General features: G+C 48.4%; 1 pseudogene; it reads right to left on the bottom strand.

Annotated features, from left to right (window-relative positions):
* Positions 1-687: 687 nt before the first annotated feature.
* LOC144267160 (pepsin A-like) lies at positions 688-10,424 on the bottom strand (annotated as a pseudogene).
* Between the last annotated feature and the right edge of the window lie 2,642 nt (positions 10,425-13,066).

Raw genomic sequence — 13,066 nt, 5'->3', positions numbered from 1 at the left:
CACAGCACAGTGTGAGAGGGAACCCAGGCTGGTGAGTCAAAGGATTCAGTGGTCCCCAGTTCCAGTGGTACCTGTCACAGCCCTTACCCCCAAATGGCTGTGTTATGTAATTTATGGACAGCCCCCAAGCCCATCTCATGAGATACTGTTGTAAGTAACAAAACAAACAGGTCAGGAGTGAGGGGCATTAGCATAGTGGGGGATGGGGTGGGACAAGAATGGAATTGCAGTGTGGGAGCTGCAGGTCAGGGTAAGGGGGCATCAGCAGAGCTGTGTGTGGGGAGCCAGGGCTGGAAAAGCAAGAGGCTGTGGGTCAGGTTGAAGGGGCATTGGGAGAGCTGCATCTGGAGGGAGCTCAGGGCTGGCATATCAGGAGGCTGCAGATTGAGATTGGGGCCACAGCAGAAGATATGGGAATGTTCCCTTCCTGCCTCCTCATCGATGGAATGTGGGTCACCCCGCCCACCAGAGAGAAACAATTCACTACAATGCTCTTATAGTCCTTTATTCTACTGTTGGTAAGATTAGAGACGAGAGGGTGAGTTTGGGGTGGGGAATAGTGTGTGTCCATTAAGGTCCCAGCAGCAATAAGGGTCACTAGACTGACTCGCATTGTTGGGGCTCTGGAGAAACAGATACTCTCTGGGGTCAGGGTTCCATGGCAGTGTCCCGGGGATGGTGCTGTGTTCATGCCACGGGGGCCAGGCCCACCTAGTTGATGGCCCTGTCGAAGACAACTTAGTACTGGCGGATGAAGACATCTCCGAGGATCCAGAGGTCTCCAGAGGTGGTGGGGAGGTCGATGCCGTCAAAACTGGGAGATCAAGAGCCTGAGTTCTGCACTAGGGTAAAATGGGACATGGGTTATTGGGCTGGAACTTCAATGACCCCTTGAGTTATTATCCTGCAGGAAGTGCACATGCCTGCACCTGCACCATCTTGGGATGGGATCTCACCACTGCTCCCAAGCTAAGCAGCGTTAGCCTGGGTCAGGCCTTGGCTTGGAGACTTTAAGGGACAGCTTGGGGATGCAAGCAGTGGTGTTGGTGAGTGAGGCCTGGATGCTCACAGGTATTTAGGGGCATAACTCCCATTGAGGTACCTTTGTGGATCTGTGCCTCAGTACAGTCCCAGTGCTTCATCCTGAGGCTAAGGGGTGCAGCCTGTGAAGTGGGAAGAAAAGCAAGGCCCTGATCACTTCTTTTCATCCCTTGAGGGGGCAAAGCACGCTGTCTCCAGACTCCTGGCCAGATTCCAAAGGGAGCGATTACATTCTGCCACCAGAAATCCTGCTGTGATTATAAGTGGATTTGGGCTTCCCCACTGCTTGTCCCACCTACCAGCTGGTGTTGCTGTGTGCTGTTAAAGCAGTTTAGCTGTTCCTCCCCAGAGGGAAGCAAACCTTTATCATGGGGAAGGAACATCCTTCCTGATGCCCAGATGCCCGTGCCCTGGAGCACGAGGCAGTGATCTCTCTTGATCTAGCCTCCCAGCTGGGGTAGCTGCTCATTTAATTCTCTCCTAGCCCTGTAAGGCCCCTGCCCTGGTGATCTCCTACGGTGGCCAGCTCTACAGGCTGCCTCGCTGCTCTTGCGGTATGTCACTTTCACTGTGGGCCTGCCTTGATCTTGACCATCCCTCCTTCTGGATCCATTTGTGGGAAGAGCTCTCTGCCGCCCCACTCTCATACTGGGGACAAACTCTGAGCTGCATCTCAGTGACGCTCCTGCAGGCCCATGCCGGCTGTGCAGGGGAATTTTGCCAGCATGCTCAGTGCAATGGCCTCAGGCACAAGCCCTGGCTAAGAGGCCCCGAGGCGGCTTTCTCAGCAGGACACTCACATCAGTGATGTAGGCACTGGTGGGCAGAGGGAACTCGATGCCGTTGATGGTGAAGACGATGTTGGGCAGGCTGCTCATGGCACTGCAGCTGATCTGCAGGGAGGGAGGCAACACACAGAGGAAAGGTTAGACACGTCTCAGGCACTAGGTTCTCCAATGAGAGAGATGGAGCATCACATCCGTGTGTAGCAGACACCTCTAGAAGCATCTCTCCCTCTCCCTGCCCTTACCGTGCCATCACTGGTGCCGATGTAGGAGTTGATGTTGGAGATGCCAGAAGGGGGCCCAGCCAGCAGAGAAGTGCCAGTGTCAATGACAGCCCGGCAGCCACCAGAGCAAGCGATGGTCTCTCCGTTCATGGTGACGCTGCAAGAGAGAGAGTCGGGGGAACGTTCCCAGTAATGTTTCAGCCTCAACTTTCCTTGGCTATTGCCCATCGCTCATCGTCCCACAACCTTCTGGGACTGTGACCGATCTAGCCTGGGGGTCACAATCAGAGGTCAAGGGGTTGTGCCTACCCTGCCCTGTACTTTATTGCTAAGCAGAGCGGGCCAGATGAGGGTTCCTGGTGTGGATGAGGTGGAGAACCACTGATCTAACCTTCTCACTGGTGAGCCCCTTTCCTATAGCTCCAAGGAAGGTGTGATTCTGACTCCCTTGTCTCTTGCCTTGTCTAGACTCTGTAATTTGAGCTTCCCCAGGCTCCAGCATGCATCTCCTTTTGCCTGTCTCCTCAAGGTGGCCGATGAAGGGGAAGGACCAAGGGGTAGGAGATACCTGTCCATGGTGATTTGCCAGTAAGTCTCAGCAGAGAGAGGGATCTAGTTGAGGTTCCCAGAGTAGTAAGATGAGTCGATGCCGCCGAACATCACAAAGCTCCCGCTCTGGTCGTCCCTAGAGAAGGGAGAGGGGAGAGTCGAAGCAGATGTATGAATGGCTGGCTGGCAAGTCAATAGCAAACGCTCTGTCTGAACATAATAATGGCCATACTGGGTCAGACCAAAGGTCCATCTAGCCCAGTATCCTGTCTTTCGACAGTGGCCAATGCCAGGTGCCCCAGAGGGAATGAACAGAACTGAATCAACAAGTCATCCATCCTCTGTTGCCATTCCCAGCTTCTGGCAAACAGAGGCTAGGAACACCATCCCTGCCCATCCTGGCTAATAGCCATTGATGGACCTATCCTCCATGAACTTATCGAGTTCCTTTTTGAACCCTTCCCTATTAGAGAAAGCCACAGCGGGGCAGTGCTGGGATACATCAGTGTCTAGTAGCGGTGAAAGTACATGACGGTTGTCTGGGCACGGCACCTCTACCCCCACTTTGATAACTGTCTCTTGCCAGGTCTCAAAAGCTAAACAGGGCTGGGCCTGCCCTACAATTGGATGAGAGACCTCCAAGGAAAGGCCCAGGTGTTTGAGGCAGTGGGGGCAGGTGCTGCTGTTCCCTCTGAGTCAGTACTGAGCAGTCTGATGTTAGAAGGTGATGAGCCAGGGAGTCATGTGGGTGATGTGGGGCACTTCCCCCCCAGGAGTCAGTCTAATCCTGATGACCTGCAGTGGGTGTAGAGAGGGCCCTGGTGCTTTAATGTAATCGTTAGAGGCACTAGTGTTCACTTCTGCTCCCAAAATGTACATCACCAGCATGGAATGGCTGCCTTGTTCCACCCGAGATCGCTGTGTTTTGGGAATTCTGATGCAAACATTGCAGGGCTCACTGAATGTGAGAGGTGCTGAATCTCACTGCAGCAGATGGGCTGTTTCCAGCCCTGATTCATGAGCTCAGGTAGACGGAGGAGAGGTACTGGGACACCAAACCCTCGTTCATCATGTTGTCAAGGACGGGGGTGGCTCCAGAGGAGGAGCTGCCGGGGAAGGCCAGACCCAGGATCTCATCAAAGGGTGAGTAGTAGAGGAAGGAGCCGGGCTTGGTCTCGCTCAGGCCAAAGATCTGACTGGTGTCCACAATGCCTCCAACCTTAGAGGAGGGATGGGGATAATCAGACACACCCTACACCCTGGGAGAAGCTGCCAAGTCTACCTTAGAGTCTTTACAGCGTGCAAGTTCTCAGAGGCTACCATGCCCTGAACTTTGCTCTCTCCCCCATGATTGGCTTCATTGTCTCTTCTCTTCCCTTTCTCTATTCCTATCTCCCAGTTCACAGCCAGTGGAGTTCCTGCTTTAGCTTTGCAGATGCATCCTGTCCTTCGAATTCCTAATAATTTCCCTTCTCTGCTCCAGGGGCTTTGATCCTTTCTTGTGATTTACCTGGACGGTGTCGTAGCCCAGGATTCCGGTTCCATACTGGATGGAGACGTCCTCACTGGTGGCCTCGTAGGTGGAGGAGTCTGATGGGTTGAAGCCATTGTGGTCTTCTGCAAGTACAGAAGAGTCAAATGGTCACAGACCGTGAGCTGTAGCTCACGAAAGCTCATGCTCGAATAAATTGGTTAGTCTCTAAGGTGCCACAAGTACTCCTTTTCTTTTTGCGAATACAGACTAACACGGCTGTTACTCTGAGACCGACACTTGTAACTCTCCCCATGTGTTGTATGGGAGACTAGTGAGGCTGTGAATTCTTTGGTGGGGGAGGGTGCTTATGCACTGCAGTGCTCAGCATTGCAATGCCTAGGTCCCGTTGTGAATCTAGCTCCTGGGCTTCCTAGAAACCATTCCCCTCCTCTGACAATGTACAATTGGACAATCCACAGACAATGGAAGGAAACCTATTCATATCTGGCTTCCACGGTAGCTGGAAACTGATGATTTTTTTAATTTTAAAAAAAAATTGATTTTAAACAATGTAAATACATTTTTCTTTTAAAAAAGAATACTTTAAAATTAAAGTTTAAATTATGACGACATATGTGCAAACCTAAACTTACTAAAATCTATTAAAATCAGTTAAATTAAATAAAAAATTACTGTTAAGTAGTGCATATTTGTCGCTGAAGTTTTAAAGATAGACCACTGAACTGGTGGATTTCACTGGCTCAGCAGCTGGAACTAGACTTGGTTGAAGCGCTAAACCAGCTTTTCACTGCAGTAGCCTCTTCTGCAGGTGCAGAGAGAATTATTTTCTTCATGTCAGTTCATACAGCTAGTTCAGTTCACTGACTAGTTCATTCTAACTTAAGAAATTGACTGGGAGTTATAAAAGCAAGACAGCTTGTTTTTCTTTCCCACTAAAAAGTAAGTGTGAGAGGATGAAACCTAAAATCTTGGAAGGACATGGTGTCCAGAAACAATCAGTTCAATTCACTGACTACACATAAGAACGGCCCTACTGGGTCAGACCAAGGGTCCATCTAGCCCAGTATCCTGTATTCCAACAGTGGCCAGTGCCAGGTGCCCCAGAGGGAATGAACAGAACAGGTAGAATCATAGAATCATAGAATCATAGAATATCAGGGTTGGAAGGGACCCCTGAAGGTCATCTAGTCCAACCCCCTGCTCGAAGCAGGACCAATTCCCAGTTAAATCATCCCAGCCAGGGCTTTGTCAAGCCTGACCTTAAAAACTTCTAAGGAAGGAGATTCCACCACCTCCCTAGGCAACGCATTCCAGTGTTTCACCACCCTCTTAGTGAAAAAGTTTTTCCTAATATCCAATCTAAACCTCCCCCACTGCAACTTGAGGCCATTACTCCTCGTTCTGTCATCTGCTACCATTGAGAACAGTCTAGAGCCATCCTCTTTGGAACCCCCTTTCAGGTAGTTGAAAGCAGCTATCAAATCCCCCCTCATTCTTCTCTTCTGCAGGCTAAACAATCCCAGCTCCCTCAGCCTCTCCTCATAAGTCATGTGTTCTAGACCCCTAATCATTTTTGTTGCCCTTCGCTGGACTCTCTCCAATTTATCCACATCCTTCTTGTAGTGTGGGGCCCAAAACTGGACACAGTACTCCAGATGAGGCCTCACCAATGTCGAATAGAGGGGGACGATCACGTCCCTCGATCTGCTCGCTATGCCCCTACGTATACATCCCAAAATGCCATTGGCCTTCTTGGCAACAAGGGCACACTGCTGACTCATATCCAGCTTCTCGTCCACTGTCACCCCTAGGTCCTTTTCCGCAGAACTGCTGCCTAGCCATTCGGTCCCTAGTCTGTAGCGGTGCATTGGATTCTTCCGTCCTAAGTGCAGGACCCTGCACTTATCCTTATTGAACCCCATCAGATTTCTTTTGGCCCAATCCTCCAATTTGTCTAGGTCCTTCTGTATCCTATCCCTCCCCTCCAGCGTATCTACCACTCCTCCCAGTTTAGTATCGTCCGCAAATTTGCTGAGAGTGCAATCCACACCATCCTCCAGATCATTTATGAAGATATTGAACAAAACCGGCCCCAGGACCGACCCCTGGGGCACTCCACTTGACACCGGCTGCCAACTAGACATGGAGCCATTGATCACTACCCGTTGAGCCCGACAATCTAGCCAGCTTTCTACCCACCCTATAGTGCATTCATCCAGCCCATACTTCCTTAACTTGCTGACAAGAATACTGTGGGAGACCGTGTCAAAAGCTTTGCTAAAGTCAAGAAACAATACATCCACTGCTTTCCCTTCATCCACAGAACCAGTAATCTCATGATTAAAGGCAATTAGATTAGTCAGGCATGACCTTCCCTTGGTGAATCCATGCTGGCTGTTCCTGATCACTTTCCTCTCATGCAAGTACTTCAAGATTGATTCTTTGAGGACCTGCTCCATGATTTTTCCAGGGACTGAGGTGAGGCTGACTGGCCTGTAGTTCCCAGGATCCTCCTTCTTCCCTTTTTTAAAGATTGGCACTACATTAGCCTTTTTCCAGTCATCCGGGACTTCCCCGGTTCGCCACGAGTTTTCAAAGATAATGGCCAATGGCTCTGCAATCACAGCCGCCAATTCCTTCAGCACTCTCGGATGCAACTCGTCCGGCCCCATGGACTTGTGCACGTCCAGCTTTTCTAAATAGTCCCTAACCACCTCTATCTCCACAGAGGGCTGGCCATCTCTTCCCCATTTTGTGATGCCCAGCGTAGCAGTCTGGGAGCTGACCTTGTTAGTGAAAACAGAGGCAAAAAAAGCATTGAGTACATTAGCTTTTTCCACATCCTCTGTCACTAGGTTGCCTCCCTCATTCAGTAAGGGGCCCACACTTTCCTTGGCTTTCTTCTTGTTGCCAACATACCTGAAGAAACCCTTCTTGTTACTCTTGACATCTCTCGCTAGCTGCACCTCCAGGTGATCATTAAAAAATGTACATTTGTACATTAAAAAATGTACAAATAAATCATCCAGGTAATCATCAAATGCCATCCCCTGTTGCTCATTCCCAGCTTCTGGCCAACAGAGGCTAGGGACACCATTCCTGCCCATCCTGGCTTGTAGCTATTGATGGACCTATCCTCCATGAATTTATCTAGTTCTTTTTTGAACCCTGTTATGGTCTTGGTCTTCACAACATCCTCTGGCAAGGAGTTCCACAGGTTCACTGTACATTGTGTGAAGAAATACTTCCTTTTATTTGTTTTAAACCTGCTGCCTATTAATTCCATTTGGTGACCCCTAGTTCTTTTGTTATGAGAAGTAGTAAACAACACTCTCTTATCTCCTTTCTCTACACCAGTCATGATTTTATAGACCTCAATCATATCTCCCCATAGCTGTCTCTTTTCCAAGCTGAAAAGTCCTATTCTTATTAATCTCTCCTCATACGGAAGCTATTCCATACCCCTGATCATTTTTGTTGCCCTTTTCTGAACCTTTTGCAATTCCAATATATCTTTTTTGAGATGGGGCAACCACATCTGCACACAGTATTCAAGATGTGGGCGTACCATGGATTTATATAGTGGCAACGTGACATTTTCTGTCCTATTATCTATCCCTTTCTTAATTATCCTCCAGTCCTCTGGTGCAGAAGCTGATTTAAATGCTAGGTTACAGACTACAGTTAGTAGTTCTGCAATTTCACATTTGAGTTCCTTCAGAACTCTTGGGTGAATACCATCTGGTCCTGGTGACTTATTGCTGTTTAATTTATCAATTTGTTCCAAGACCTCCTCTAATGATACCTCAATCTGGGACAGTTCTTCCGATCTGTCACCTAAAAAGAATGGCTCAGGTCTGGGAATCACCCTCACATCCTCAGCCGTGAAGACTGATGCGAAGAATTCATTTAGTTTCTCCACAATGGCCTTATTGATAACACTTCCTTTGTTTAATACATTGTTAATTTTAAATGCAAATTGTTTTAATAAACTTTTTTCTTAGCTATCCAGCACATTTAAGGTAGTTTTATTTTACTAATAATTTTTAAAAGCTTTTTTTTTCTTTTTCATTTTCAATCAAATTCCAATTACTATGTAAAGGTGAACACATACTTCAAGTAACAAGATTAGTCAGCTAGCAAAATGAAAAATGCATCCTTCACCATTTTCTCATAATTAAAAAATGTACAAATAAATGTATGTTAAGGTCTATAAGTGGTTACACTCAATATACACAGATTTATTTCTCTTCCTGATTAGAAAGAGGAAGTATCAATTTTAGGGTAAAAGCTATGATTAGTTGCAAATCAAGGTGTTTTAATGGTTACCAACAAAAAACAACTTCCTGCAGGAAAATAACTAAAAAGTACAAATGCAAAGCAAGATTAAAATCCGTGATTTCAATCAAGGTTTCCTCATTGCTGATTTAAATCTCTCTGATTTCAATCAAACCACCCAGATGGCGTGTCAAGGCAAGAGTTGTTGCAGGTAACTTACTGCAGGCTGTGTTGGAGCAGTACACAGAGGGCACCCAGAGGTTGGAGGAGCCGGAGTCAAAGAGGACAGAGAAATCCTGGGCTGGGGTGCTGATGGAAACGGTTCCAAAGTACTCGATCTGCCAAAGCAAGGCAAAGAACGATGTATCTGTGCAGGAGGTGATTGCCTCTGATTTCATGCGGCTAAGCAATGCAAGGCTTGGTCTGTAGCTGGATGGGTGACTGATAGGTTAAAGGCTAGTGCTTGGGTTGGGGCTGGCAGCTCATCAATCAGCTGACATGGTAACAAACAGCCTGTTTTGTGGAGGGATAGCTCAGTGGTTTGAGCATTGACGTGCTAAACCCAGGGGTGTGAGTTCAATCCTTGAAGGGGCCATTTAGGGGTCTGTGGCAAAAATTGGGGATTGGTCCTGCTTTGAGCAGGGGGTTGGACTAGATGACCTCCTGAGGTCCCTTCCAACCTTGATATTCTATGATTCTAAAGAGAGGGAACCATTGCCATCCAAGGGCTAGATCCTCAGCTGGTGTAAACCGGCATAGTTCCACCAGCTGATTTACAGCAGTTGAGGATCTGGGCTACGGTGGCCTTGCTAAAGGCTCAGCCTTAGCTGCTGTTTCTCTGCCATCACTTTGCCCAGCATGGCTCCTAGGACCTGCTGGCATCTGATTCACAGAGTTGTTTATCCCCAGTTTCCATCAATCCCAGTGTACTGGAAGAGGGGAGCCAGCAGACCTGGGAGTTCTATTCCCAGTGCTCTTCTTAATGCCATCCAATCACAGCTGGGGGCTGGATGGCCCAGCATGGGGGCTAGGGAAGGTTCTTGGCAGCAGCAAGGGAAGTGCTTGATTGGAAGCACATGGGTGGGGGAGTGGGTTGGGGCACTTTTGGGAAGAGAGAGAGATCAGCTGTTGGCAGAGGAATGGGAAGCTTTGATGAGGAGAGGGAGGCTTCAAGACCTGCTCTCCTGCCATACTCATGTCCATGTAGTTTGTTAGGGGCTCGCTGGCATCCTCGTTGGCCAGGCTGGGGAAATACTTGGAGGCCAGGTTGCAAGGGTGTTTCTTCAGGAAATTCTCCAGCAAGCCATGTTCCTTAAGGTTCTGCCTCAGGGATTTCCCCTTCTTCAGGGAGACCCTAATCAACAAGGGTGGGGAGAAAGACTGCTCAATAAGAAATAAACAATAGACAAGCCTTGTGTTCAGGGAATACCGTGGAGTCCGGCTCTTACATTGCACGGAGACCCCTTTTTATAGCTGGGATTAGCAGAAGGTATAGGTGAGTTGGGTGACCAGTGCACTAAAAGTCAGTGTGAGTTGGGCATATAATTCCCGTAGGACGCTTGGAAACTCCTGGCTCATGTGTAACTAGCACTGAGAGGGCCTAGTATGCTGGGAGCTTTACTAATACATTGTATAAGACAGTCCTATAGATCTTACTGATGAAATAGACAAGGTGGACAAAGGACATATGTTCATTTTTATCCAGAGAACTGAGGCACAGAGAGACTCAGTCACTAGGTCACACAGGGAATTTGTGGTAGAGCTGGAAATGAACCTAGATTTTTTCAAATCCTGTTCCAGTATTGTAACCATAAGCCCATCCTTCCTCATACCTCTGCTATGCCATACAGCCAAGGGGTAGTTCCCACCTGCTGCCTATTAAAGAATGAAGTATTGAGGAGAGAGATGTAGGAGCTTCTGCTGCTGCTAAGGGAACATTGCTCTGTAGAAAGCTGAGCTCAGAATCCCAATGTTTCTTGTTCCCCCCTGCACTCACTTTGTCACCCGGCACTGAGAAAGCACCACCAGACTGAGGAGCAGAAGCCACTTCATGATGTCCCTGTACACCCAAACTGGTGGGGAAAGGAAAGTGTGAGTGCTAAATGCAGCGCGACGCCGGGATGCTGCTCCTTATATGCACATAGTGCAGAGCCTTTCCTATCCCATTAGTGACCCTGATAAGAAATGCAAACCTTCCTGGTAAGATTGTCCAAGATGTCCTTGAAAGAAAGGTCTGGAGAACACTCCAAGTTCACAGATCTCCACCTTCGCTTGGCAGTGACCTGAAAATGGGGGCATCTTCTAGAGGGAAGGGGTGAGAGTTAGGGGAGGTTTCCCGGCTAAGCTTTGAAAAGAAATGATGCTGGGTTGTTTTAAAGAGCAAACAGGAGGCACAGAGGAATTGGAATGGGAGACAGAGATATTCACCTCTAGGTCACTGGTTCCAGTTTGGGCCCCAGTTGTAAAACAGCCATGTAGTGGGAACTGGTGTCTCTATGGGAACTGAGATGTGAAGCTTTACACCTCTAGCTCATTGGTATGAATCTGAGCCCAGGTCAGCGCAAGGAGCTGAAGTTAGTGTACAGGGAAATAGGATGCATGGCATGCTACAGTCTGAGTAACTGGTTGACTCAGAGGATATGGAGCCGTTCACCTTTATGGCACTGGTCTAGCTCACTCAATTCAGTAGAAAAAATCTTTATCAACCCTGTGGATGAAATATGCTGATGGTCTTTGTGAATTTCCTAGTGACACATGTCAGGGAAGGAAAGGATCAGGTGTGAGGACTCGGTTTGGGTGTGGGTAGATGAATGGCTGAATCTAGTTGGCAGCTGGTATCAAGTGGAGTGCCCCTGGGGTCAGTTTTGTTCAACATCTTCATTAATTATTTGGATGATGGGATGGATTGCACCCTGAGCAAGTTTGAAGATTACAGGAAACTGTGGGGAGAGGTAGATACGCTGGAGTGTAGGAATAGGGTCCAGAGTGACCTAGACAAATTGGAGGATTGGGCCAAAAGAAATCTAATGAGGTTCAACAAGGACAAGTGCAGAGTCCTGCACTTAGGACGGAAGAATCCCATGCGCTGCTATAGGCTGGGGACTGACTAGCTAACCGGCAGTTCTGCAGAAAAGGACCTGGGGATTACAGTGGATGAGAAGCTGGATATAAATCAACAGTGTGCCCTTGTTGCCAAGAAAGCTAATGGCATATTGGGCTGCATTAGTAGGAGCATTGCCAGTATATCGAGGGAAGTGCTATTCCCCTCTATTCGGTACAGGTGAGGCCACATCTGGAGTATTGCGTTAGGGAGGTGGTGGAATCTCCATCCATAGAGATTTTTAAGGCCCGGCTTGACAAAGCCCTGGCTGGTATGAATTAGTTGGGGTTGGTCCTGCTTGAGTAAGGGGTTGGACTAGATGACCTCCTGCGGTCTCTTCCAACCCTAATCTTCGATGATTTTATGATTCTATGAATGTGATGTGACTGCCCTCAACAAGTCTGAGGGCAAATGGTAAGTTGTGGTTGGGAATGACAGGACTAAGGCATTGGTGGGCTACGGAATCCACCAGCGGAGAAGAGGGAAGAGATGTCCAGCCCTGGTTGGGTAGAGGGTAAGTTCACCATGACATAGGGTTTAGGGGGAGAGAAAAGGAGATCCTGGTTGGCCCCCAAACTGGAGCGTGATTACCTGCACCGGGAGCAGATCATGGGTTCAAGTCCCCATGGCTGGGATGTGTGGGGAGGCCTCGCTGCTTAGCCCTGACACTGCAGCCATCCTATTCCTGGCAGGAAGCCATCCACGGACTTGGGCACCAGGCCATGTGCCCACATGCTAGGAGCAGCTGCTCTGCCTGAAATCACAATGAGAATCCCATGAGATTAGACAACAGCATTTAACTTTCCATTTAGCACTACCACTCCTAACCCTGTGGGGACAAGCAAACACCAGGGGAAGGATGAGGTTTTCATGTGACTAGGAGTAAAGTCGCCTTAGGCCAGTGACAACCCTAACCAAGGGGCCTAGAACTGGGCAGGTCTGACCTTGCTACTCTGTGTATAAAAACTTATCAGTTCAAACAAGCTTATCTGAGCAGAACTGGTCCTGAAAATCAGCTTATCCGATGTCCCCTGTTGCCCCACAGTGAGGTCCTGGCCTCTGGTGTTAGTCTCGCAAATGGGCAGATATTTTCCATTCCCTGCTCCAAATTTTTCAACAAAGAGGTGAAATAGATCTCAGATTTAGAGAAGAGAGGTTTTCTTTGAGATATCTGACACCAGAGAGACAATACAGGCACCTCGTTGCACCCTGAAGCAGTAGGGATTAATCCTGCCCTATAGCACCCCCTTCTTTTCCAGTCTTGGGTCTCCACACAGCTCTGCGAATGCCTCTCAAATTAGACCTGGTTATAATAGGCCTGGGGATGAAACACACACACAGCACTGCTAAAGCGCCTCCTGAGTGACAGGCTGCCCTGCTATTCCAGCCCTTAGTCTGACACATCCACAGCTCTTCTGATGCCCCTCAGTCCTGACCTGCAGCTCCCTGTGCTAGTTTAAAATATAGTCTCTTCTATAGAAAGTTGGCTGATCACAACCAATTGTGCTATTCCCTTTGCAGAATTCCTTGCAGCCTGCAAGAATTTGTGACTGATTTGAGGATGAAGAGCTGAACTTGTAAGTTTGGAGAGGCT

This window comes from Eretmochelys imbricata, chromosome 6 (assembly GCF_965152235.1).
Source record: "Eretmochelys imbricata isolate rEreImb1 chromosome 6, rEreImb1.hap1, whole genome shotgun sequence".
Lineage (NCBI taxonomy): Eukaryota > Metazoa > Chordata > Testudines > Cheloniidae > Eretmochelys > Eretmochelys imbricata.
This window is presented reverse-complemented; position numbering and strand designations above follow the sequence as displayed.